We start from the raw sequence: 23851 nt of genomic DNA on the forward strand, positions 1-23851 counted from the left end.
TGGTAACACTGAATCACTCTGCAAATATGGCGTAGGTTTCTACAAAATGCAGTGGTAGATAATTAGTTGTCAATTCTGAATTTTAAATTAAAAGACATGCACTTAGGATAAGACTTAATCCAATCAATAAGTGAATTAAGGAAGTTTAAATGTGAAATGTGAATTTTGCGCAATGTAGGTGAAAAAATTATATACCTTTTTAAAATCAAAATAAGAAATCGTATTAGATTGAGTTGCTTATATTCTGTAATTAAATAAATTGTCCACTGTTTTTCCATAATAATCATCTATTACATTGTCATTTGTTTACTGAGTACCTATTTTGTCAAGACGTATAATATTGTATATTAAATGCTTTTAATTTTTAGTTGATTGTTCTAATATATTTACTGAGAAAACGTTAGTTTTAAGTTAAATACGAATAAAATGTTCTTATAAATTTAAAATAGCAAATAAGTAAGGTTATACTGAGTTGTTTATGTAATAAAATTGTAAGTGTGCGCATTGACTGTGATTAGTTTAATCCACGAGAGTATTAAGTAATTTACAAGACGAAGAAGTTCCTGGAAAAGAGCATGGAGAAACAGGTGAGTTAATATTTTTTCCAGTGACTTTTTGTTTACACATCTTTAGCCTATAATTCTTTTCATATTTCACTCCACAAATGCTAAGCATATTGTGAAGTTCTGCTTTAACCATATCTCTTACATCAATTCTGACATATTTTCAAAAGAGTATATAATCGAGATTTTAATGAAGGAGATTTAGTAATAAAAACATATCCCCTAGTGTTAAAACATTATCAAAGCCGAGAAGAACATATGAGTATAAAACTAAAGTGATAAAAGCGCTATCTGTTTTAGGAGAAGATTAACTGCTAACTTTAAACAACTGTTTGACAGCTAAAACTACATGTACGTTTCTAGATAGTATAGAAGTGGAATGAGATACATGCATAATTGTAGAGCTTATGCATGTATATTATTTATGATTATAAGTAGCCAAACAAAAATAATAGGCAAACAAATTTATAAAAAAATCATAAACATCATGAAATAGTCCATACATCTGTTCATATCATTCATTTGTAACCTGTATTTTTTATGGTTTATAAGGAATGTAAAACAAAGATATATATATATATAAAACACTCAAAAGTTAAATTAGTCGTTGGTTCTTTAATTTTTTAAACTATATGTCTAGAAATGGTATGATATTTAAAGCAAGTACTGCTTCAGAAAAATAACGACTTGTATTTTTGAAATATTTATCTGTGAACTCTGGTTTAGTTTTCTTGTAATTTATTAGAGTATAAGCTAGTAGAAAGTGTAAGTTATTCAAGAATAACTTTTAAAAATTAATAACCCTATAATGTCATACATTTTAAGAATGGATTTTTATAAGAAAGTATCAATATTAAGAATGCAGTTTGGAGCCGAAAGTAATATTTTTTAAAATATTTTACACATAAATCTGTTAGCTTCCTATTGTTGAAGGTTCTAATATTTGTATGGTAAAAGGTTTTTTGAGATTTCATTTTCATAGTAGGTATTTTTTTTGTTTTGCTTTTTTCAACTGGTTCACTTGAACTTGATCACCCTAGTCCAGAATGGTCATAAGGTTTGATAGCTGTCATCTTCACATTTACATAGCTGGCATCCTCAATGATATTCCATCTCTAGTATCCCAATGCATAATGTTTGTTCTGTTTATTAGGGTTGCGCCTCAATAGTTGTCTGTTGGTCACTCCTTATTGGTCTCTTGTTAACCAATTTTGCATATTTTCCAACAAAGTACCAATATAAGTTGTGCTTTTCTCCGTATCCAACTTTTCAAAAGAATAGATAAGTGATTAGACTGACCTATAATTCTAAGCTCTCTGGATTTAATCTCCTTGAAACAAATAGAAGATGGATTTGTTCTGTAGTCACTATTTGTTTACAGGTATTCTTTATGCTGTCAATTAAAATATAATGGTTTACTTTTCACTTAAAAGTAGACCTACTGGGACACTTATATCAAACATCGTGCCTAGTGTACCAAAGTATATACCGCTTGTCTTACACTCTCATCAATAGGTATGGGTAACATGTTGACTATAATTTAAGGCTTATTACTTTTTTAGGTACCTGTGAAATCTTATCTTCTTGGAAAGAGACAAATTATCCCAAGTTATACATTTAATTATTAATTTGTTTTATGTTAAAAAAATATTAGCTTAGGTTTAAGAGCAATATTAATAAAAAATATATTGGTTCTTTTTGGTCTCCTATACATTCCGATAGCATTTGTCCAATTGAGTTGAAACTTTGTACAGTTGTTGTTGACATTTGCGTGAAGGTTTCTGGCATACTACCATCAATGTACAATGAGCGACGCGCGAGTCGTATCAGATAATTATTTACAAATCAATTTAAGACACATTTCAATGCATACAGTTCATTGGCTAACTATTGGATAAACATATTCAACTATAATCAATTTTTAGTTCGTATATTTTTCGAAAACAGAAATAATTCTAGTCTAGATTATTTACTCTTATTGTACCTGTATTATGTCTTATAGATGTAGGCATTGTTATGCCCAATTGTATTCACCTCAATGTCTTTATTCTTTATAAAAGCGCTACATTTATTTAGTATCCAACTTTTCTGCCACGACTTCTGGAAAAAAATACGCAGACCTGACAGGAACAGGTTTTTTGTTTGTTTGCTAAGATATATATATATCTTAGCAAACACCACTTAAAGATTTTTAAGTAAGAGAGTATATGTGAAAGCTGAAATGTCTTTAGTGTTACGGACATTCATAACATTATCAAGTATTTCAAATACATATTTATAATTGAAAGCTGAGTCTATTTTAAAATCTATTGATATTGGGCGTAATACGATTTTATCATCAACGATGACACTGAGAAATATCGTATTGGTATCGTCTATTAAATATTTTTTTTAAATGTATAGATTCACGCTGTGAATCTATACATTTAAAAAAAATATTTAATAGCATGTTAATCTTCAATACTGCTTCGCCACCTAAGAGATTAGGGACGTCATTTATATAAATAAGAAGATGAAGTGGACCAAGACAGACTCTGAGGAACCCTTGTATTAACTGACCTAACCTAACTGTCCTGATCAGTATTTCATGTAGTAAGAAGTTAAACGAATTAGTTAAGTTACAAAATATTTTAAATGATCTTGTGCCATTAGTTAGTAACGGTTTTTGAACAACCCCATGGAATCCAAATGATTTATAATGCAACGCACAAGTGTAATACAATTTTTCAAGGATTTAAAATGAACAAGCACTTGTGTCTGTAAGGCGTTTTTTTTAAATAGTTATGTCGAATTTTAATAAATCAAATATGTCTATTTTGCTTTTAATATTATTTCACCTGATTTATACATTTGTTAAACGAAAGGTACTAACCATAGTATTTTGTGTCTAAATGCATGTTTATCTTCACAAACATGAAGCTTTTCATATCAGGAACTTATCTTATCTGTTTAATAAGCTACCACCATATTTTGCTCACAAACAAGTATATAATATATATGCTAAAGTTGGAGCTGAAATCATTTTTTTTATAAGAGGTATATTTTAGTCGAATACGTATATTACTTAAATTACATCATGTTATTAAATACGATAACAAATCGTTAATTGCTTCGTGCATTTGTTAAATGCGTAATAATTAAAAATAAATTGCTGTCACTAATTTAATTTATCATTGATACAAATATCTTTCTAGTTCCACATTGAGCATTACTTGGCAATGTAGGTGAGAAACAAACGGTACATTCATTTATGGTTCCTTTGTATACAGCGTTGCTACTTGAGTAGATTTTATATGAGGATAATAAAAGTATTTTTCTAAACATTTTTTTTTATTTCGAATAATTACATTTAGTTTAGTTTATCAAAAAAAAAACTCTGAATTTTTAGAGGTGACAAGATTATGAATAGATTGGCCAAATACCATCCAGACCGGCTAATGAATTCAGAATCCTACGAAGACAAATAACACTCATTCAAGGACACATTCCGATTCAATGAAGATGTCGTCGGGTATCAATGACTTCGAAGGCAGACTCATAGTAATGCAACAATAGTTAATATTAATTTTCTTTTAATTCCTAATATTGAAAATTTGATGGTTTTTTGTAAAAAAAACATGAAAGCATACTCAAGTAAAGATAATATAAGGTTATAATACACCAACGGCACCGGCGACATGTCTTTGAAGATACAGATTTAACAATATAAGAAAAAGTTTCAAGTGAATGGTAATATAATAAGGAGTAATGCTTAAAATTAAACGTATATAATATCATAGTAAGAGATATAGGTACATATAGAGACACTTAGAAAACTTTCATCATGCTTATTTTCACTTATTCCCACTGATATTTCTAATGCTGGTTTTGATATAGAAGAAAACATTTAATGTACAAATATTTTTTAGCTTACTTCGAGAGGAAAGCACAAAGCTTTTTCCCGGTGATAGAGCATTTTCTTTACTTCTAGAAATATTTTTTAATATTAACAGTTGGTTCGCTTACCTTACCATATAAACGTACTTTTACATATCTTCTCAGGCTGATCGCGTGACTTTAGCGCGTTTGACCTTTGTTATAATTTCCGATATAAAGGTAAACCTAAATGGTTCACGTTCAGAACGAGTTATAAATGCATAACGTTAAGTTGTTATTATATAAAATACAATAAACCTATATTTTCAAGTTAACGTTTAATCAAATATCGACTTCTCTAAGTTTATGGCATTTCTTATACTTAATGGGAATCATGTACATCCATAAAAAATAAATTTACTACGTTCATAAAAAGGTTACAAATTAATTATAAATAAGATCTAAACAAACGAGCTAGCTCACTCTAAAAATAATTCAAGTGTGATGTCATATAACAAGTGGTACACATTGGTCTATACGCAACTGAGAATGACATCAGTTTGTCCGCCATTATCATATGTTTCGAGTTTGAATTATTTCTAATTTAACAATTCTCGTGATTCACCGTATTTTCGAGAGAATAGTATCAGAATAACCTTGAAACACGTTTGGCACCACCGGAACTGGAGAACGCAACTGTGATCTAGAAGATAATATATTTCGTCAACCTATTTCTTAAAATAAAATTGTTCTATTAAAAATTAATCAAGAATAAAACTAAATAATTTCATCGTTTAGTGATAACCTTGATTAGTTATTGTATTATGAACGATTGCAATAATAGCATCATTAAGAAATTTTTGAAATCCATCACACTTGAATCATTAATTTTGGACGAACCAGAAAATACCGCTCTTTATGTATATCAAAAAATTACAACAGTTTATAAAGAAATACCTTCGCGATTATCTAAAGCAATTTACCTTTTCCAAATTCATCTGGTCAGCAAGTTTTGCTCCAGCCTCGAGACCTTTTAGACGCATACAGAGGAGTATTTGAAAAGCTAGGTTTCTTTATTACGTAATGATTCTGCTCCATATTGAGTAAACCATCTCCATAAAACATGCGTTGCTCTATCATGATCGGCTCGAAAGCATTTATGTTAAAACGGTCATGTTTTTGTAACTTAGATAGGTTAAAATATGGTAAAACAGACAAAATGTGTTTTTCCAATCGTAGAATAAATTTAATTAATATTTATGCATATTACATACTGAAGAAGGTGACATTTATCTACATTAGGCACTGTTTTTTTATGAAAAATTTGTTTCCGCGCTTGGTGGTTTGACAGACACGTATTCCATATCGGCAAACGCTATAACGATCTCTTATGGCATTCTCCGCCGTCCTCTACTCCATTTCGGTTGGCGCGTATACTTCGTTTCTATATAATATTATAATTATGAGAAATATATTAATTTTACTAAACAAAATCTATGTTTTTATTTGTCTTAGGATATGTTAAAATTATGTATTTCCATTAAAATATGAAACGACTGCAAAATGACATAAGTACATAATACAAACACTGCATATAAAAGTATGACTTATGACGATAAGAGCTGTATAGCTGTATATCATGTTACTGTAAGTCTTTACTTTTCCTTAAGCTTGATAACCGAAAGTGGCAGATAGTAGCGTTTTGTATTAAGTGCAAGTAAATAGGCATAAGCCTAACTGGTCTTTAGATTTTGCTTCCATTATTTATTTCTATTTCTGCTTGCAATTTACTAGCATTTATATTTAAAAATAAAATCTAATTTTAAAATAATTGCTGTAATAATTTTTTTACAAATTACCCATCTCTAAAACACAAACATCTTGTAAGCACGATCGTTAGTCAAAATAATGTTCGCAGATAACACAGCTTAGAGGGGCGCGCTTTCGTAATTAAACAGACCTGTAATTTAATAATAATACATAATAATCTGTAATTCATTACGTATTATGATGACTAGAACCTATATTATTATTATTTGAATAATGTTATATGTATTGCTTAATATATTATAATATAATTATTTAAGTTCAAGTCACGTATTTAACTGTAGCCATCACAGGGAGTCCTACTAGCACTAACAATTCATAACGCTTCAGGCATATTTTATAAAAAACAACCCAATATCTAAAGTATTTTGTTTTTTGATTTAGAAAGCCCACTTAAAGCCGTTTTTCCCACACGTTCCGTAAACGCCATCATTACTGTTATTTTTTCTTCAATCTTCTTAATTTGTCGATATTTTATAAATAAATCTGGTAAAATATTTCATTACTAATAGGTTTCATAAAAATAGGGTAGTTCTTTTAATTGTAATATGATAATTTTTCGACAGACCTCTCGTCAAAACCGTGCCGTAACGACTTTTTTAAGAAACAAATATATAATGTTACCGTATGTGGCTATTCGTCCAAAATTTTTATCATATAAAAATAAAACGAACGGATTTTACAGAAAATATCTAATGCCAGCCCTAGACTAAATGTAAATGTAATTAATTGTCCAGTTTTTGTCTCAATAACCTATAGCATAACGAGCATAAAAAAAAAGAAATTTAAAAGTACAGGACCATTATATTACTTTTAACTTTGAACTGGATTTAGCCATGCAAAATCAAGTCAAAGATTAGCAATTTTGCGTTACAACCCGCTCTTAACGAAACGTGACGAAAAACGTTCTGCAGAGGCTATTGTTATTTTTCCTGTTTATTTAAACTTAGAAGTGATTAATTTCATTGTTTCTCTATAGGTCTAAACTTTTTTTTAGACATATTTTTAATATTATTTTTACACACTAAAAACACACATTGTGTTTTATACCTACATGTTTTAGTTTTGCCAGAGCTACACAAAAGCGCACGGGTTCCATTCTTTACTTTCGTACGTATTATATCGCTCATATAAGAAAAACTATATTGAATTATAAGAAAATTCTATTTTAACGCTGTATATAAGTTAAAAAACCATATTATTTTTTTTCTAAATTTTAGTTATCCATAGAGAAAAGTGAATGGTTAAAATCTATGTAAAAGTAAATTTATTACTCATTTCTGAATCGTCTCTCGTAGAAAAGTCTTAGAAAAGTCTCTCTTAGATTTGTTATATAATATTTTAAAAATACATGTCGTGTACGTATTCAGTTTAATTATGAATATGTTTCTCACGTTGCTACGATGTCTACTTTTTGCTCCTATTACGTCGCACAATGCGTCACTTTATGTTCTTAGAGCCGTGCCAATAATTTAGGTGACAGTGAAATGAATCACAACATTGCCTACAACATGTGGCTTGTTTAGTGTCCAAGTGACGTTTAGAGTTAGTATACAGTATGGAGTATATCGAAAAGCAGTTTTAATAATTTTAGAAGTCGATTAATTTAATTCGGTTAATTTTTCTCTCAAAGTAATTAAAAACGAAATAAAAAAGTATAAATATTAATTAGACTTTTGTCTCTGTACTAACCTCAAAGATGTTTGTTTTAGTAGGTTAATTTTGGTGCTATCGGCGTATAATGTCTCATTTAAAACGGCTTGGTCAACTCTTGAAATGCAATTTAAATCTCTGTTTCTATTTAATAGGAAAAAGAAAAACTTTAAATTTCCAATCAGAAAAGTATCATATATTTTTCCTTGTAATAAAATAAGGTTTTAAGAATTTCAGTTAAGAAACATTACTATCGATGTACCTCACTTTATTAAGCTTTTACTCAATACTTTTACCAATATGGTATTTTGTACAATAATAAGGATTAGATTGCATAAAAAAATTAGCAATCACGCCTAAAATTGTAAAACACCTTGTAAAAAGAATACGGGGAATCTGGATTATCATCTGATTATCGACAGTCCTTAGAAGATGACGATCGCTTTGGGCGCACGAACTCTGTCATCACGAATGAATTATTACCAAAGAAAAAAAAAATCATATTAAAAGTCAACCGTTATTTGCATATGACTAAAATTAGCGTGTATTTGGTTTTAGTTTTCGGTTCCAAAAGTTCGTGCGATTCCAATAGAAATATAACAGGTAAAAAAACGCCGAAGAAGAAAGGTCTCAAGTCTCAGAAAGAGAGTCACAAAGTCAACTTGGCTTTGAATGAAACTCATGGCCAGTATTTTGTTGGAGTTTAACTAACGTTCCTTTTAGAACCGCATAATCTTCCCATCGGAATTATATGCGCTTCATTAAGCAATAAATATGGCGAGGAAATCGATACAGCGCTTTGCCAACATCTTGAGCGATTCGAGGTCCTCACTCGATCTTCTCAGCAGCTAATACAATATAGCTAAACCACGAAGGGATGCCTCCGTGGTCTTCCTCGCCTATCACTACGCACGATAAGCATAGACGCCATGAGAGACGGCTCTGAAAAGGGCGACGTAGCCGTCCATTACGGCTGCTTGATAAAACGGCCCAAGACTCAAAGATCCGTGGGAACGATTAGGCCTATCTGAAGAAAAAGGTGTCGCAATCACTCCACTCATCGGACCAACAAGTGCAGTAAATGAGGATATTCCTGAGAATCAACAATAATATAACAAGGGCCGACAATGGTCAAGTTATACCATCAAAGATGAGAATGGCGTCAACCCCGAGATCATGCAGTGAATTCATGCATAGAGTTCCGGGCTCTAGTGACGGTTATCTGCAAGGTTCAATCAGCCACACGTAAAGAGATCATACAGACCTATCGGCACGGCAACGAAAAGTTCTGAAGGTGGAATTCGAAGAAACCTGTGTCTATTACACGAATGCTGGTGATAACGCAATCGGCGAATTCATTAGCCGATCGGTGGGACTCTCAGCGATGACCATCCTAGAGCACAGCCTCAAATATGCATTCATCAACGTGACATAACTCTCGCCGAAGCTGAGTACTCTGTGATTGAGAGTGGAGCAGGGTCCGCTGGATCACTATACCATAAATCATAACTATAAGGTATCATAAACATATAAAGAAACATATAGTCAAGTCAGTATGGCTTACGTCTTTCGAGGAAGACGGAGATCTCCGAATCAAGCGAAGATATGCTGATGTTTGGTTTATAAGTAATTTTAACAAACTATAACTAGTGCAATTTAAAAACACTTAATAAAAACCTCAAACATATAATAGAAGAAATTAACGGGAATAAAAAAAGGATCGGCCAACTGTGAGGCGTTAGATGTTGTTTTATTAATAAAAAAAGGCAGCTGCATTGAGGGTAGACTTGGGACTAACTTTTTACGTGGGATACATACACTATGAAAAAATCTGAGAAATGTAATTAAAAAAGAAATATTAAAAGAACAAAAGTACCATTGGTATTAAGTCTAATTTGATTCCATGAGTTATCAAATCAAGTAGGTGTAAACGCGGTATTTGGAATGAGCCTACTCTCCACTACTACTTATGATGATTGTTTTTCGAATTTTAGAATATGGCGTCGATCGTATTTAGATGCGACCTATATCGAGTTAATAATATAGTCGTTTGATGCTTAGGTATCTAACGATTATATAATTAAAATGACAATTACAATTATCATCAACGCATTAATTTTGGTATGTTTTTGGTGACTTGTCAAAATAGCAGCTGTACTTAGCTGCTATCCTTTGCGTAGAGTAGAGTATTTACTCCCACGGGTACCCTAGTATTGTAGTATTTATCTAGGAGGTAACAAATATTTGGGAAATCACCAAGTAATTATACAGCGATATCTCTAACCCTTTTTTGGAAAATTGGGTATGCTAGTTATGAGTTATGTGCTAGTCATAAAGTAAGTATCATTGCGTTGGTGACATCTAGTTTTCTATTGTAATTATCAGTAGATAATGTTGCGTTTGGTCTGGATTTGTGCCAGCTAGTTGAGACGTTGAGCTACTGTGACTCGATTATGACGCCGAATATATTTAACGTAACAGCGCAGACAAGCTCGTGTGCCAAATGTAAAGTTCACTAACGTTAATTTGGCAAAAAGACAGGGGATGTAAATAATAATGCCTTATGTCATCGTATTTTATATCGATACCAGTAAGCTATTGGTAATTGATTATTTTTTTTTGTTTCGTAAATAAGCAACATAGGATTTTTCTTATAGTAATGTAACAGTTAATGCTGCCGATAAAAGTCCGTGGTCAAAAATCTCCACTTTTAAAAAGGATAATTGTTTTTTATTCGATCACTTGGTCTCTCGATACACATTTGGCAGATTAACATTTGATACGAGAAGATATTTTCCTTCACCGCCGAGCGCGATTTATAATAAAAACATATTATGTATTAAGCAGAGTAAGGTCTACATGTCCTATCCAAGAGTCCGTCTCGGCCGTTTCGTGCATATGTCTTATGTTTATATTTAATTATTTATTTAGTCGCTGTCTTGTTTTTTTATTACTTTTTTGACTTTTTATTGGTCCATAAAATGTATAGCTGAATGTATACGCGTATGTGTTTTGTACATTCATTATATCACAGTAAGCTTACTTAATGAACATACATCTTAATATTACAACTGCTAAGCATTTACCTAATTAATCTGAAAACAAAACGGCTTCATTATCTTTTCTCTAAAGTTTTATTTGAAAAATGAGTCTCGCTTATTAATTAACTCCGGGGATGTAGTAGCTTCCGTTCTTATTGTTCTAGGCCTTCCTTACAAATATCTGCGCTATTATACAACCGTTAATTGTATGTTTGTTCGAGCATCACGCGAAACGCTGAAACGATTATGATATGGTTGTGAGCACATCTACATGTTTAAAACAGCATTTCATTACGATGAAGAAAATCGTTGATAAAACAGTAAAACCACTTATGAAATGTACCCGATGGCTACGTATTGAAAGAGTACATATTCCGAAATTAATAAAAATGTACGCTGTGCGAGGTCTCAGTGAAAAATATGAAAAATAATTAATATTTAATTTAATGGATTTGTTTTGTTATACTGAAATAAAGTAGAAGTCGAATGTATGCACGCGTCCATAATTATAAATGCCTAGTCAGTTTTAAAACATAAATTCAGTATAGAATGAGGCCTCGTATATTTTTTCGGTAAAATAAAACTATGTACAAAATATATCTTGAATTGCAAACTGAAAATGCCTTGATTTTTTAAAACTATAATTCACGTATTATACAAAACGTATACTTGAAATAAAACTAGTTTTTAACGGATTTAATCGCGTATATTAATTATTTTAACATCCCGACGTTTCGAGCACTTTGCAGTGTTCGTGGTCACGGGCAGACTAAGGTGACATTTGTCTGTTCGAATTAAAAAGAAGACCCTTAGTCTGCCCGTGACCACGAACACTGCAAAGTGCTCGAAACGTCGGGATGTTAAAATAATTAATATACGCGATTAAATCCGTTAAAAACTAGTTTTATTTCAATGTGTAATAATCGCGAAAATCTAAGACAACATTACAAAACGTATACTATAAATGAATAATCATAAAACAAGTAAATATAAAGCTCGCAATGAGCTTTTTAAAAGCTTTTCGTAGTTTCACCTGTCTCAGTGTCTGTACATCTTGTAAGTTATACGATTTCCCATTCTCCGATTGCCCTGAACATGACATGACATGACTGCTACGCTGAGGGTTGGCTCCCGACGAGCGAACTCCTTAATGGTTAACAGAACAGACATAAAATTTCGTATGCGCATTCCATTGTTCCAAGCTTCTAAACGTCTGGCGTAATGGATGGTGTTCATATTGTTTAGTCCAAATGTCTACAATTATCCGCAAAATTTAGTCTCGCCATTGCAGTTCGTAGAATGTTGCATGTTATATCATGTTGGGCTTGCTTATATAACAGATAAAATTTGTGATGTAACTAAAACGATGGGGTTTGATTTACTTCGAATTCGATTGTCTCCTTTTTTATTTATTATCATTTAAATAAAAGCTTGTTTTTAAAAAAGTCTCTTCACTATTCGTTTATTTATTTCTGCTATTTAAATAAGAACTATTACATATGCTCCTAATTATTGACGTAATAGAAATAAATTTGATTAGTTTGGTGAACCAAATATTGATTTTCTATTTATTTGACTGATAAAATACGTTCCTTATATATTCTTACTAGGTTATACATATGTACATTCATTTATATATATAATATGGTATGTATACATAGACTAGCTAAAACTGCGGCTTTACCCACGCGATATTTATAAAACACACCCTCGTTTTATCCCCGTAGCGTTATGTAAAATCCTATAAGGAAGCTACCTGCCAAATTTCAAGTTTGTAGGTGTTATATTTTCTGAGATATCTTGATTAATCAGTGACTGATATTTCGCTTTTATATATATAGATTATATTATTAAAATTCGTATTACTATTAACAACAGTTCCTATAATAATTAATAAACGGTATTGACTGTACTTTTTTAAAGTTATACATTTCATATATGCGTGTGATATGTTGATTTATATCAAATATTGTTTGAGACAGTTGAATATTATGTGTCACTAGAATTTAATTAATCTACTTCAGATACAATTTACTACTTTATATTTGTACCGATTCCAATTAAATCCGTTCATCTTATTTGCGATCCTGTAGCTCATTGTATTAATAATAATTAATAATTATTCGCTTCTAAAGATATCTATAATAGACGAATTGCTGATACATATGTAATATATATTTGTTGCAAATAATCAAATGTTATATAGCGAATATATGTGTTGATTAAGTCTGAAAATGTCGCGCTTTCTGTGAAATTGTATGGCGTGCACCGCGTAAATTGTTAAAAGTTATATGATAAAAATGTCCCATACATTGATTACTCCTTTTAAACAGTTCTACAGAAATGTCTTTCTTTATCTGTCTACTTACTGCTGCTCCTATATTTATAAAATTCGTGAACATATCTAGTATTTTATGTGTAGTTTTGTGTAAGTGAAACACAATGGAAGGCTGCTTTTAAATTTCACTCTGTAAACGCAGATAATCTCAAGTATATGTGAAAAACGATTTATTTAAGTCGATTATCTTTGTTTATTTACATAATAATAAAGGTTTTATTCCGATTTTATTAGATTTAATAAGCGCTAGAGAATGAAAGCGCAATCTTCTTAGACATAAAATTTTAAATATGTGTAAATAGGTTAAATTACTATAAAGTGGTATTAATTGAACAGTAAAATAGTATATTGTTAAGTTTTTAATTAATTCAATTATCCATACTTGGATCTAACCTATTGCTACATGCTTACTCACTTCGTGTAATGACATCTCATTAAGAGATATCATCAGTTCATCACATTTAAATAGGTCACGATACACAACCATTTTGCTATAGGTGGATAATTTTTTTCAACCTAACGATTTTGCGAATTTTACAAATACGTAGGTACTAGTTAATAAATTAGCGTTATCGTAATCTCCAAAAAAGTCCATGTACATTATTTATTACTTTATTTAAGTAGCACACTACTTCCGGTAGTTTTGTTTTGATCAAAATAATATTTTAATGCGCTCCAATAAATTATCTACAAACTTCTTTTGTAGTGAATTTAACAATTAATTGCTTTTTTTTGTACAGTGGGTACATGGGTGATCCTTAACTAAATCCTGTAACAATTTTCAAATACATATTTTTAAATAAAAATAATACTTTTACGGCGCTACTAATTGCGATAGAATGTAAAGTAACTATCGAGGCGACTTCCGGAGGGCGCAAGTTAATGGCACAATTTTTGATTTTGTTTGAGATAGCTGTATTAAAGTACCTGAATTAAACTCTAGGGGCTAACTTATAAAGCTGCAAATCCCATGGTTGTGAGTTCGATTCCTAGATTGGGCTCCTAAAAGTTTTTGAATTTTCTATCAAGAAAGATGATGTTGAAAATATATAATTGTATTTATTTTAAATCGTTAAACAATACGCACCCTACGTCATTCCTCTCGAATTTCATGGTGAAATAATTACGTATTTAATGCAATTATAAAAAACAATATAAATACATATTATCATCACATGTATTCATTAGAAAAAAACGTAAATCTAAGCTCATAGTAACAGCCTGTAAATTTTCCACGGTTGGGCTATGGCTCTCTCTCCCTTTGAGGAGAAGGTTAGGAGCATATTCCACCACGCTGCTCCAATGCGGGTTGGTGGATTATATCCATCCATATAGAGATCTAAGTTCATAAGTACTCAATTTTGAATTGTATACATGTTTCTGGGATTATTATTTTTATGAGCGTTTAAGAGCGACACGTCCTATAGAAATTTATTTTGGCTATTTTAACAGTGGCAACTATTAAATTCAACCTATACCTTTTATATTAGCGTAAATATTTTGGCACACTGATAAAACTAAAATTATCGTGGCTATTTTAAGTTTTTATTTATATATTTCCGTTTAAATGTATATATCTTTCTGTCAAATCACTACGAAAACAACACTAATCGACACAATGACATTATATGTGATGTCTAGACATCTCCCGCATTGAAAACTCTTTTATTTTCATTTCATTTGTCTTAAGCTTTGTCAACACATGTGCGATGTACTATTTTTAACCTGTGGCAATCGATAAAAATACTTGCTATTTAAACGCTCAACTTGTCCGTTGAAGCACTGTCGTCGTCGGCACAGTATTTATACATCTTTTATCTTAAGTGTACGACATTAACTTTAATAGATCCACATAAAATCTATATATATGACTTTTGGTTACTTTTACGATATATTTTTTTTTCATTATTTCTCAATATATGCAAAATAGAGGGGGCTTTCTTTAAAAGACGGTTCTTATCAATAAATTAATTTATAATTGATACTTAAAATTTATAAATACTACGATACAAAGTCGCTTTCTGTGTAACAACTGCTTCTCCGTTTATCCGCCTTCTTTCAAACACAACGGATTTCGATGCGGTTTCATTAATAGAAAGAGCTATATACAATATATTGTGTATATATTTTTTTTTATGAATATATATTTTCTGTACACACGTACAGAATAAATATGTACCTACATATGAATTCTAAACGGTTGGAACGATATGGATGAAATTTGATGGTTTAGGCTGGACCGTGGATCGGGAAGTTAATAAAATTCTTATTTCACCCGGACGAAGTCGGCACGGGCAGCTTGACATTTGTTAATATTTCGGACAAAGTTTTCGAATGGTGGCATTTTATCCAAAAAATCTGTTGTTGTATAAGTTTATATTGCTCACGCTGGCTAAACAACCTTAGGATAGGATTTTAGGATTAAGGTACATTGTACTAAAAATTGTTGTTATTAAAAAGGCCTACAGAAAAGTCCACGTCAATCACATACGTGTACAGTAGTATATTTGCATAATATTTTTTTTATCTATTAATATAAATATATATTCGTAAAAAAAGTATTTTTTTTGCGAAGCAAGTTTCTCCAGAATAATGTAAGGGATAAAGTAGAGTTCATAGATATATAAATATTAAATGTCTTCATGTATTTATAAACTCGTCCGTACCATAATATCAATAACATGACGTATTACTTGGCTGTATAAAAAGTAGTTTGTTGGATACGGTCTAGGTAAATACTCACATCAAGTAATTACTAAGTTGAATACGTCGAATAAAATTTTCTTAGAATTCTATAAAGTAATTACAGAGAGAAACAAAACGGAACTGCACTAATGGCTGTTTTTTAACGGCACAAAAGGGAAATATTTTACAAAGGTTTCAAATTTCAAAGCAAAAAGATAAAACATTAACTATTTATATTTTTAAGTCTGCAATAAGGTAACTTAATTTACTTGAAATTTGATATGTACTGTTGAATGTAAATACTGTACAAATAATTTTTTTTTTAAATCAATTTTCGAAAAAGTCGAATTTTTTTTTTAGTTTTTTTCGACAATATTTTGAAGTGACGTCTTGCATTCGTGAATATTGACGTATCGTGACGTATTAAATTCATACTCAGCTACTAGCGCCAACTATCGTACGACATAGAAACTGTTAACAAGAATATGTGTTAACGATGTTCTCGCTTAATCCACCAGGTGTCGCTAGTAGTAAGTGAAACGTATAAACTAAGTACTCACCATCGACTACTGAAATGAATATAATCCTGGGTGGAGTTCTAATGGAAGATAAGATTTAAACATTTTAGGGCTACGAATGTTTTATTGATTTGAAGCAAATCAAAAAAATAATATAAGTATAAACAAACAACGAGTTTGTGACGCGTATCAATGTTTAAATAGTTTCTGATTAGGATATACAACATTTGGTAAAAAATTAAGAATGAAAGGTAAAGTAATTATCTTAATACATCCTTCAAAAGTATTCGTTTCATTAATAAGTTTTTTTAAAAGTCCTAGAATGCCACAAATTAAATAAGGAATTAATAATATTCTTATTTAAGTACTCCTTTTAAGGTACAAGGGATCGGATCCTGCGACTTTTTACATCGCTAGGGGGGCGGGCCCATAAACTATTGCGCTACTGATGCTTATAAAAGATTCCAAAGTTATTTTTAACTTGTCTATTAAACCATTTAACAACCTAAGTTAAAAAAAAAGATTGATAAAAAAGGCACATTGATAATAATATTACTCAATACACGATTAAAGATAAAAAATGGTGGCCTTAGTTTTCGTTGATTTCTAAGCGAGATATACATACATTTTGTATTTTATTGACATTTTTAATTATACTTTACTGACATTCTTTGTAATTAAAATAGTTGAAAAGAGTAAATACTAGTTTCTGACCACTTCTTCTCGCTAGAATCTACTTGCGAACCAGTGGTTGCTTTAAATTTAATTCTGCTGACACGTTACGAATGAAAAGTGCTTTTATGAGCCAACTTCAACAGAGAACATTTGAAATTATTACATTTTGGAAAGTAAATACTGGACAATTCTAAACGATGTTACTCTTCTTTCACTTTCGTCAGAATTCGTAGAATCTCTACGCTCGTGCCGTTAACGCCGTCTAAAATTATTTTTGTAGAAACCATGAACACTATAGAGAATTTAGGCACCTTAACCACTCGTATGGTATCCAAATAATGTTATACTCGTGACAATGCGTCGATCCCAAATAAAGGTCAAGCTAATGACGACTTTTCTCATTATTGGTTTCTCTTTCAGGACAGAACTAGGACATATGTACTTATCTAATAAATCAGTTACTATGGTGATTTGGACTAATTTTCTCAATAAGATCTGAACATCTTTCTTCCAATGATACTGTAGTGGTATTGGCATTATTTAAATTAACTTAACTGTATATAGGGGAATACTGCAATTAGGTATTTATGACAAATATTATGTGAGAGAACTTCCTTTTGAGGATTGGTAGACGACTTTTACCAATACCGAATAAGTAAATCATGGCATCACTTTAAATAATGGTTATTTAAAAGATGTAAAATATATAAATACATCTAATCATCTTTTATATCTCGGTCTAGATGGTTATCTGTCAGTGGAATTCGAATAACTCGCTTACAGAATTGCTTGTCCTGGTTCTGTGATATCTAGTCGCTTGTTATAACTTATGCCTGTCGCTTTGCGTAAGCAGTTTTGTCGGGAAACGGGCAGTGAGCACTTTCATCGTAAGTTAGTATATAATTTTTCCATATCTAAAAAGCAATCTGGATAGCATTTTGCTAAAAACTCAACACCAGGATAAAAAACTATAATTGAATTAAAGTTAAAGCCGTTGCCAACTCCTCAGACTAACTTTTGTTACATAATTTAAAAAAATATATTTTTTTACTAATTAAGTTATATAATCTCTGGTTCAAATTGAAATGGTTCAATGTTTTTGTCCGTGGTGTTCATATAAATCAGAAAAAATGTATGATATAAAAATTATGATAAGTAAAATTACAAAATCAATCCAAAGATAATAAGAGCAGTGGAAGTGTTTGGCGACATATAATCTATCAATTGTATGCCCCAAACATACATGTTTGTAACCTAATCTTAATTATATATCAAGGATTAAGTCTTTGCGTATACATTTGGTATACTAAATATTTTTGCGAAGCGAAAGTTGGCTATAAAAATAATAGTGACATGTTTTGTGAATTCCATTGTATAGGAACAAAATTGGGCTAGTTTTATTTGTTAAAATATAAAAATACCAATGTGTATATGTATTTCTTTAGTCTATCTAATTTAAATAAGGAATGTTTTTTTCCAACGATAGAAGTCTATTTGCAGACACTTTTTATTACAGTTCATTGCATTGGTTGTGATTCATGATGGCGTTACATACTACACAAAGTTGGTTTATTTTCTTAAAAACTTTTTTTTGAACGTAGATTTTCAGATATTGCTTTAAATGATGTAGTAAAAATAATATTATTGTTGTTTCAAGAATATAAGTTGATAACAGTCTTAAATGAATTTAAAAAAAGATGGTAGGATTATTTCAGTTTTAAAGTTTAGCCAGTTTTAAGCTGTTAGCTGCGATGTGAGCTGGCAAGAATTAACAGAAGAAATCAATTGCAAAAATATACCAAAGAATTATATAGAAGGTCGTAGAAATTTTACCTAATTTAATCGAATAATGGTTCGTATACATTTATATATACTGAAAACAACACAATAGATACTGAAAAAGTGAAACAAAGTGTAGAACAAAAAAAATACTTGTTGTGTTTTAGACATTTCGATATTTATTTTGGTATATATTGTGTATTTAAATATTTAGTAAACGTGATCGACTGTCGTTATAAACGTAAGTAGGTACGAAGTACTTGAACGTGATAAAATGGTTTGTATGTGACTTCGAGTTCGAGAGATTACTCTACTTCACCATAACACTTTTCTTTAATGTGTGGATAATTCGTCACGAAGAAACACTATTGCGAATCAGCAGAAGCCCCCAGCGCTTGCATAAGTGCTCTCACCAAGTGAGTTCGATTTACTTAGAAGAATTGAGTCAGTAGTTTAAGGGTAAAAAAAAAATAAACTTCCGGTTCAACATTACGGTGATTTCAATGGAACTACCAAATTATTATGATGACTTTTGCTGACTAATATAAAAAAAAAACTAAGAAGCAAATTCAGTATTCTGTAGTTCTGCCCATACCTCAAGAACTTTCAGTTGCCGTGCTTGTCGGCACCATATGAAGTTGATTTTAAAACTTATGATCTTCTGAAAAAAGGGAAAAGAAAGATTTATCTATCGACTATATCTTAATACAGCTATGTACACAAACAAATAATATGGAGTGTGAATAATACCTTTCTAAAATTGGAACATAAATTTTAGAGTAAAATTGCTTTGGTTACGGGCTGTAGTTTTTGATGGTATAGATATAGAGAAGAAAACTAGTTTCATTATTTTCTGAAGACAATTTTGATGTCCTCTAGTTTTATTTTAATTTTTTTAGGTGCTTTTCATTAACTCGTCAAATTTTAGGCTTATGCCTAAAATTAGGAAGTTAGTGGAAATAGAATTTTGTTATTATTCAATTATAGTTTGAAATATGGAAATCGGTATTTTAAAATTCACCCTTAAGTGACTAAAATTAGGGATAAAAATGAGTATTATTAGTGCTTTATTTTTAAAGGTAAGTATCGAAATCGTTAATTAGAAGCTAAAGGACGCTTTCTAATCCAGATCAGATCCGAGCAAAATTCTTTTTGCAATTATATGATATTTTTTATACTGAATCAACGATTGACGCCCTTTTAGAAAAATAAATCGTTTTAATCGTGACATAACTACTGGGATACTTATCTTTAAGCAGTGACCAGTGATTCGAAGGTGAAGGCGCCTGCACGTTAAATTATAGGCGTACATCAAATATAATCTTATAAAAAAAATACCGTCTTTTTTCTTACATTAATCATCTCACGCACACGTAGACACAGTGGTACCTGGGTTCCATCTCCAGGCCAAGCTGATAAAAGTTATTTAAATTTCTGTTGAGAAGAACTAGCAGCTCAAAGTTGGTCCAGCAAATTTTTCGTTCACGTTAAATTGGTGTCCAATCGTAAGAGTTGGAGAATAGGAATGCATCTGAGCCAAACTTTTGCAGTATATCGTCTGCTGAGAAGTTGGCTAGGTTTTAGTGTCGGATGCTTTGGCTAAAAATCGATTAGGAGAATATAGGATTATGTTCAATTATACAGATTAAATTAAATTTCTGGCAGTTGTTCCCCTCAGCGCCTCAGGCTATTGGAAAATCGTTAGAGAAGAACTAAGCCATATCCCGACTGCTATTTGTAGTCTTACAATATTGTATGATTAATTTCACAACTAAGCAATTAATATTAAGTACCTCGTGCTAAATTAATCAGACTTCGTTAATTTTTTCGTTCGTTAAATTGAGGCGTCTCGAATGCAATTATACTTATTTTCGCTATTTTCAGCACAAGCAATTAATTGTTGAATATGCAAACTCATCCAAGTATGGATTAACGAACATATTAGCGAGCTCTATTACACATCTAAGAACTTTGCCATCCGCTTACGGATTTCCTTGACTTTGCCTTACGTATTAGATATCTGCCAGAACTTCATACCATTAACGTGCATAATTGACTACGTTTGAAATGCGTATTTCTAGAAATTCTACTTCACAGTTTGACTTTTGATATTTAACGTTATGATTAAAACGTTGCTTTAATTTATCTTCCAACATCGGATTCACATTCGAATTCTTAAAGACATCAGTAGTCTTAGTTCTGTTTCTTTAGAATTTCCATGACAAGTGATTATTTTAATTTAGTATCATAATATAAATTTTAATATTATTTCTTTCTGGTAAAAATTGAATGTTTTTATAGTTGGAAGTTAGAAAATAAAAAACGGTTTAGTGTGTGTAGGTCTCGTGTGAAAAAGAGTCTCGTATCATCAAGATATAAAAAAAACTTGAAAATTTATTGTATTCATCAAATAGTAATTACTGGAGATAAACAGTAAAAAGAAGGAAAAAGAAAACATTTACGAAAGCATGACAATTAGCCAAAAAAAAAAAAATTTTAACGGTTTTTTTGTCCACCTATGCCAAAATTGTGTGCCAAATGTTAATCTAAATCGATAGATAGATTTAAAATTGAATTGCCATATTTGCCATACCATTAATGCTGACTATAATTTAATTGTAATTTATTAAATAATTAAAAAAAAACAACTCGAATAAAATTAAAATACACTTGATATTAAATACCCCACACAAGTAGGCAACTACAGTAACCACTAGGCTAATTAATCTTGTTGTTGTTCTCTGAAAAGAAGTACTTATTATATTTAGTACGCATTTTCAGTTAACTATTTTTTTCAAATTTTCCATAGGAATTTACATTTACGTTTTCTTCCAAATTTTTATTGAAGACCAATAATGATCTACTTAAAAATATATATTCTTTGAATTTCCTTAACCGAGAACCGTTCAAATGAACCTTTAAAATGTTCTTATATTTTTATATTCAATGTATTATATATTAATAATAAATCATTCTTAATTAATTTACGTGCATCTCCAATCGAAAGTTGGAAAAAAACTGTTGTTAAACTCGATTTCCTAAATGATCTTCAGTTTATGCGACAATTCAATCTGCATCATAAACACCCCGAATAAGTCTTTTTTTTATTGAATAGCCAGAAATTAGATATATGGGTCAAGTTTTTGGCCAACCAGTCACAAGCAATCAATACAGTATGATAGAAGGCGCATTATCATGGTGCAAAAGCCAAGACTCGCCACAGATTTGACCTAAGAAATTTTTAAAACGCAACTTAAATCATTGAATCTCGGTGGTCGTATTATTATGAAAGAAATAAATGTTTATTTAGGACACGGCACAATTATAAAAGTATAAAAAATAAAACAAACATAAATAAAAAATATTTTTTTAACTAAGTAGTAACTTAATCTACAAATAAAAACACAACAAAAAAGGAATGAAGGTATAAAAATAGAAATTTGATAAGCAATGATAGTAATCGTGTCCTAAATAGGTGTTCATATTCAGTTTCCAAGTATTAAGAATTTAAGAAAATTTCTAAAATGTACACGTTGGTGACAGAATTATCTTCTGTATCGTTTTTTTCTGAAAACAAATTTTATCACCTAAATTCCACTTCGAATAATAAAATTTTATGAATATTTTAAATAAGTAATACATACGGTAACAATGTATACAGTAAGACGGACACTTTAGGTACTTACGAATTCTTGCCAGGTCACTGCATTGTTACCATACTCAATCGAAATATAGATGAGATAGAAGTGTCCCCAAATCATCTGGCTTTCAATACACTCGCTTACGTTATAACGAAAAGATTCCTGGAAATGTTAGTTTCATAAAAAGTTTATTACGGAATACTATCCTTGCTGTCACTTACAACTCAACGGATGAAATCATCTGGTATAATCTTCTGTATTTAAATCGGTAGAAATGACATATTTGAACCTTAGACTAGATTGATGAGAATATTATAGACAGCAGGGATTTGCACCTCATTTATTTTATCGGTTGATAGAATAAAAGCAATTTACACGTGCCTTTGCAGAATCGAGGCATTTGTATCAGGAATGCACTGTTGTACTGAAGACGCATTATATTGCTTTTGCGTGTAATCGACCAACAAGCTTCTTGTGTAGAAAGAGATGCACTATACTCAAGTATGCTAACTGACCCGGAGCAACGAGCAAAACTATAGACAAAACTATGTTAGCTTTACATACCTTTGATTTTCAGGTCAAATGATCAATAATGAATATATCAAAACTGTATAATTCTTAAGTAGCGGGAAGACTCCCGCTACTTAAGAATTATACAGAAGAAAGAATTATATAAGAAGATATATGAGACCATATAGGCGGTACTGTAGAAGACAGTAATTAACGAACGAAACTTTATAACATGTATAGCCTTTCAAGTCGTAGAGTCCTCTTGGATCTTTTGTTATTGTACAAAATTGTCAGACATAGAATCGACTGCCCTCAAATTCTTAAGAGAATTAATTTTAATGTGCATAGGAAAGTATATCCACATATCCAATAAGGGTATTTTACATTAGACCATCGAAAACTAAACTAGGACAAAATACACCTCTTGTAAGATTGGGTAGAACTTTTAATAAATACTCAGTCACTTGACATTTTCGGGTATTCCATAAATAAATACAGAAAAATTGTTATGGAATTAATTTTAGAATTTTAATTACAAAACAAATTATTGTAAGCATGTTAGTTTAAGATATCAATGAAAAATGTATTTAAAGTTATTATTATTATTAAATTTAATATTCAATTTATTAATTAATACAAATTTTTAAGTTATTAACTTATTACTATTAACTAAGTCTCTTCATTTTTTATTGAATTTATTTTATTTTGTTGTATGTTGTTAACGTGATCAATTATATTACTGAACTTGTTAATTATAATATTTATT

At 30.6% G+C, this 23851-nt stretch overlaps 2 protein-coding genes across 2 annotated transcripts in view; both read left to right on the forward strand.

Annotated features, from left to right (window-relative positions):
- Positions 1-27: 27 nt before the first annotated feature.
- Positions 28-23851, forward strand: part of LOC125075773 (neurocalcin homolog) — a 76869-nt gene continuing 53045 nt past the window's right edge. Inside the window, exon 1 of the mRNA XM_047687512.1 lies at positions 28-174. The gene's annotated coding sequence lies outside the window, so the exon portion shown is untranslated. The remainder of the gene's footprint in view (positions 175-23851) is intronic.
- Positions 388-23851, forward strand: part of LOC125075774 (neuronal calcium sensor 2) — a 71718-nt gene continuing 48254 nt past the window's right edge. The window contains exon 1 of the mRNA XM_047687515.1: positions 388-587. The gene's annotated coding sequence lies outside the window, so the exon portion shown is untranslated. The remainder of the gene's footprint in view (positions 588-23851) is intronic.

Source organism: Vanessa atalanta, chromosome Z (genome assembly GCF_905147765.1).
Source record: "Vanessa atalanta chromosome Z, ilVanAtal1.2, whole genome shotgun sequence".
Classification (NCBI taxonomy): Eukaryota; Metazoa; Arthropoda; class Insecta; order Lepidoptera; family Nymphalidae; genus Vanessa; species Vanessa atalanta.